Raw genomic sequence first — 6,000 nt, 5'->3', positions numbered from 1 at the left:
CCAGAGTTTGGCGGTATTCCTTACCGATATAGATGTCGAAATCACGTATGGCATATTTGCATTACATGTGGTCTAACTGTGTGTGGAGACTCAAGATTAGCACTGAATGATAGAGCAGTAATTTTGTTCTCGAAGCAGTGGAATAGAAAATGCATAGGTGTGCGTTGTTATCACATCCAGCCAACCTGCGAAACAGATTTTACGCAAAAGCAGTATTGCTCTGTATAGATTTTAAAGGTGTTTTATAGCGGGAAAGCTGACGAGATTGCGTAGCTATTATTCGGATTATGCGTTCTAACTCTATGTGAAGTTTCAAGGCTGCTTCCGCACACTTGGGGTAGTAATTTCGTAATCGAAGTTGAGTATGTATAGGAGCGCGCACCTTAGCGCGCAGCGGATTTTTCGCAAAAGCCAGTATCGGTCTATGCAGATTTTGATCGTGTTGCATACCGAGATGACCGGCTATAGCTTTGGAATTGTATATCTTGATGATATCATCAAACACTGCAGCAAGTTCTAAGATTACCACTCATTGATTAGGATAATAATTTCGTTATCAAATTCGAGTGTCTATAAGTGTGATATGCCATCTAACATACGACAAATTATTGCGATTGTTGCGTTGCGATTGACCAAAACGGATAAAAGTTGTCAAGCGTGGCCTAACAATGGAAAAACGGGAGTTTCCGTTCCACAGTCACGTTCGATGGTCTTACCATAGTTTCCTATGTGGCAGCGGTCGGGAACCTATGGCTCGCGAGCCATATATGGCTCTTTTGGGTATAAGATATGGCTCTTTGCCAAATAAATATTTTTTTTTACAGCAACTTGTTAGTAAATTTTCATCTCGACCACAATAATTATTCTCGTGAGCGTTTATAGGCCTACATGTCTTTGAGAGGTAAAGGCAATGCTGTCTTCGGGGTTAGGGACTCGGACAGCCCTTTTCAAAATCCCCAAATTGAAGTTACTGTCGCGCCTGCGACCAATATCACTCGCGAATTCGATGTACCCGACTCGAAATCTTGGATTGCACGATACGTTGATTGATCAAAGAGAATAGCAGACATGGTGATGCCCATTCAAATATATATACGCACCGTTTTCCTGATCTACGGCGCGAAATGAACTGCCGTGGAAGTGACATTCACAATTACAAGCAACGCCATTGCTATCCACGTTCTTGATTGGTATGTCGCTTCGTGACACCAGCGCAATGTTATATGTTCTCGCCAAATACTTTCAGAATTGAGAAGTCGATCAGTCTTTAGATTTTCGGAATCAGTGCAACAGTTACATTCAGTTCACATCAGTTATTATAAATTCTAAGCTATTTACGATGAATTGCGGTATCAAGGGCGAATACGGCCCGTCTGTGACGTACCTATGGCATCGGGCTGTATTTACGAATAATAAATATGCAAGTTGCCTAATTTTGGGAGCAAAATGTTTAAAATTCAGTCATTCATTAGCATCGATAGAAAATACCAATAGTAATTGAAATTTTCACAATTTTCGTTCACTCATCGTAGCGACAGGTGACGAACTGCCTCGCTTGTCTCCCCTGACCCCATGTCCAGGGTTGTAATGACTCGAGTCATGACTCGACTCGAGTCAGACTCGAGTCACGTTTTTTTTGTGACTCGACTTGACTCGAGTCATTTTCTTGAAATGGGAAAATGACTCGACTCGAGTCGAGTCAATATTTGGATTGACTCGACTTGTACTCGAGTCATTACGCATGACTCGACCCAAGTCAATGACTCGGCTTATTTTATATGACTTGATGAAGAAATTTGCGAATCGTAATGGCTAGTTCAACACATCTGACGAATTCTGCCGACATCGCTATTTGTCACCACTGCTTTCGTTGCACTCGTCTGATATCAGATATGCCGCCGCAAAAACAACAGACAATGGTACCATAGTGTCCTATATTATAGATAACTAACCTACGTATCTATACTTATATGGTGTCGACACAACCAAATCTCACGCCTCAGAAATTGATTCACGTCACAATTTCGATTTGGCTTCAGGCAATTTGAAGGTCATTTTTGACCGGCTTGGCGAGCATTGAATATGGTAAAACGAGTATCAATCGAAAGCTGACTCTGCACTGATTACGAAAATATAAATGTTATTCCGCTCGTGGCCCTGGAACCCCCACAATCAGCCTCGAATTTTTCATTGTTATTGAGATCGGCATTGGGACGCAATAATGCTGTCTGGCTCTTTTGCTCTTGAGCTACTCGCTCGTTTCGCCAGACAGCATTGTTGCGTTCCAATGCCAATCAGGGTAGTATCAACTACCAACCCTGCTCTCCCTGTCACTCTACAAACATGCAATTAGGCACACTATCACTGTCAATTACTTGCGCGCATTAGTGGAAGCATTGAAAAATTCTATTTTAAAGCGTTTTGCAGGAGTGTTTGTAAATGTGAACATGATCACAACTGATGAGTCTTTGGATTGGCCTATCGGTAACCCCAAACCGTTTGGTGAAACCATCTTCTTCACATCATGCGTGTTCGATCCGAAATTTGCTTTCCATTAGCTTATGGGTCTAAATTGCTCAGAACAATCCCGAATTGCACTGCGGCAGAAAATAATCGAGTTGATGATGACTGAGGCTGACACTCATTCATACAGGATCACCAGCCAAGGTACAAAATAATCTGACGAAGAGGTACTAGATCCTCCGCAATCAAAGTATTTAAGACTTTTCAATTATACAAGCAAACAATCGAAGCAAAGTTCAATCAGATCCAACGCAATGACTCACATAGTCAAGTACTTGGAAGAATCTGATACACGTGTGTAGATTTGATGATGATAGATGTGCAGATTTGAAAGCGATGATTCTTTGCATTTTTGGGCGACTCGAAAGAATGAGTATCCTGTGCTCTTCAGTGCGGTTCAAAAATGCTTATCAATTCCCGCATCTAGTGCACCAGTGGAACGTGTATTCTGTAGATGTGGATTTATTCTAAGACCATGCCGCTCTAATATATCTGAGGATCTCCTTTCCACTTTGGTATTTTTAAATTGTAACTCATCATTGATGTGATCTGCTGTCTGTGAAAACACACAATACCCTCTGTCTATTTGAGGTTTTGTTAGGTATGTGCATTGTGCACGTGAGTAATAATGAATGGCTAATGCTGCGTGATGTTTGTAGAATAGGACTGTTCAAAAGTAACTTCTTTTTTATTTTACTCGGTGGCTACTTGTTGAAATTGTTACGTTGCATAAAAAGAACATTGAATCTGGTTCAATTTTAAAAAGTAGAATCAATGATATGATTGGAGAAAATTTTGGATTTGAAAATAAATGAAGCATTTTTAGTGAGAAATTCTATCATATAATATAATTACATACTAGTAGTAAGCCGACTATTTTTTCATATCCAAAATATTCTACTCTAATAACTTTATTTCTTCTAGTTGGAATTTGCTATGAATCATATTTTTACACAATGTAACAATATCATGAGATAGCCGGTAAAATTCGAAAATCTCTATTTGTAATTAATCTAAAATTTTCTTTCGTAGCATTGCATTCTACTGGTTGGAATCGAGCCAAATTTGATTTTTTTTAGGCAATCTAACAATTTTAAGAAGTAGCCGGAAAACTTGAAAAATGTTTTTGAACAGCCCCATTGTACAATTATTTCTCCAATGCTGTAACTGCGATGTAGTCTGTAATGCAATTGGGAAAACCTTAAGTAATATCAAAAGGTATCTGTTTTTTGTCACTGCACAATGCACATAGCTGCATGCACGCTTTTACAGCATGCTGGCTTGGTGTAAATACCTCTACATAAACATGCATCTGTTGATTCTCCATCAGCTGGTATCTTGACGTGAACTCGTTGGTTCTCTATCAGCAATTTATGAGCTATCGTCGATGTGCTTATCATAAAAACTGAATGCTTGAATTGGTGATGTATCAGACTGACAAGACAGATATTTGATTTTATGTTCTAACTTAGTGAAGTTATCTGTAGCATCGGTGAATGAGGCCAGGACCTGTCCGTTAACTGCCTAAATAAACACGTCCCAAAACTCTGATAGGGACAAAATGAGCATGTTTGGCAAGCTAGGAATTCGATATCACCAAAGCAGGATTGAAAACATGAACTGAACATGACTTCAATACTGTGACTTGGACTCGACTCGAGTCATAACACTATGACTCGGACTTGACCCTTTAAACGGTGACTTGGACTCGGACTCGAGTCAGTGATGAATTGAAAATGACTCGACTTGACTCGAGTCAAAACCACAAAAGTAAGATTGACTCGTGACTCGGAACCATGTGACTTGGTTACAACCCTGCCCATGTCACTGATGTATCACACCTTATATTGGCTATATACGGCTGTAGCGATCATGTTTGGCTCTATTCACGCATGTGATCATGGGTTGTCGCATTTAAAAGGAGCATCGCGACGAAGCTACGTTCTCGTAACTCAAATTTCGCATGCTTGAATACGGTTACCAGCATGATTAGTAGGAATTTTTACAGAGAAAATGAGGCGCACATGACGAATCCCAGGTGCTACCATGAGGTCACAAATTTTCAATTGTGACGTAACAGTTGATAGACATGTATGGCTCTTTGGGAGTTAATATGGTAAAAATTGGGCCAATATGGCTCTTCGGACAAAAAAGCTTCCCGACCACTGCTATATGGTGTGGACGCAGCGAGAGTGAACGGCTCGCTTTATTTGCATTGCATCATATTTTCCATTTGACCCAAGGCAACTTTACGGCCATTTTTGACCGGCTTGTCGAGCGTCAAACTCGATAAAACGGGTATCAATGGACAACAACAACAGCACTATATTAAAACTCAAATCAATATCAGTTGTTGAAAAAGTGTTACTAAGAGTTCCTTCAGAATCTGAAACCGGGTTGCGGACCGCCAATAGAAGATGGGAGATCACGAAATAGCAACATAAAACAAAGTAATAACAACAACGGACCCACCCGAAGATGTTATAATTAATAAGTACGTGCCGTAACTTTTCGAATGCACCCCTTCCCTCAGCTCTACTGGTACATCTGATCACGTGGGCTGAGAGACGATCTAAAATGAATAGTAATAATAGATGGTATTACCAATAATATTGACGAAATTTAATCATTAGTCTGACAGTGGTAAAAGGCTGGTGGTAAAATGGAAGGTATATGGGGGGGGGGGCTTAAGCGTGGTTGATCAGGCTATGGTGGGAGCAAGACCAATGTTTTGAAGGGCTGACGAAGTGCTGTTTCCGTTTGAGTTGCATACAGACTCCCATCAAAAGACTTACCGTGATGTATTAGTAGACTGGTAGATACTTAGGAACGAAAGAGAATACTTGGACTAAATTTATTTCTTGCTATGCGAATGGAGACTGCTCTCATCGGTAATTTGAATCGTATGCTGGTTCGACGAAGTTCCTAGAAAAACCAGTTTCAAAACATGTCCAACATTGGTTTGATTCACTTATATTGTTACCAGAACCGCGTTAAATAGTCAGAGCTGGTAAAAGTTGTCCACAAAGTTTTCAAGTATGAGTCTAGCTAGGGTTACCACATTTCTGTAATCCAAATTCCGGACACTCTTTAGCGCCAACCACTGGATTTAAAAATGAGTTGTGACGTCACACTAGCAAAGCTTTACTCATAGACCAGAGGTGGTCCCGATCCGGTTCAGGAATATGTGGCTGTGTGTTGTGTAACCGTGACCGAAATCACTTTTTTTCATTCCCTTTCCGCTCAAATAAACAATTATTTTGAGCCCACCATAGGGTAATCGATGTCACTTTCGGGGGGATGGGGTTTCTGTATGATTCTATTTGCATCTGGTCGTTAAATTGTTTTGAATGAATTCTGTCAATAATATTGGTTGTTCCATATATTACTATATAGTTACTACTCTCCGCCAACATGATCAGAGTTAGCGGTAGAGCTGGTGGAGGATGATGAATTCGAAAATACGGGGAGCGTAAT

The sequence above is a fragment of the Botryllus schlosseri genome, chromosome 3 (genome assembly GCF_051294905.1).
Source record: "Botryllus schlosseri isolate E-star chromosome 3, Bs_hap1, whole genome shotgun sequence".
Taxonomy (NCBI): domain Eukaryota; kingdom Metazoa; phylum Chordata; class Ascidiacea; order Stolidobranchia; family Styelidae; genus Botryllus; species Botryllus schlosseri.
The sequence above is the reverse complement of the archived record's forward strand: the minus strand, read 5'-3'. Positions refer to the sequence as shown.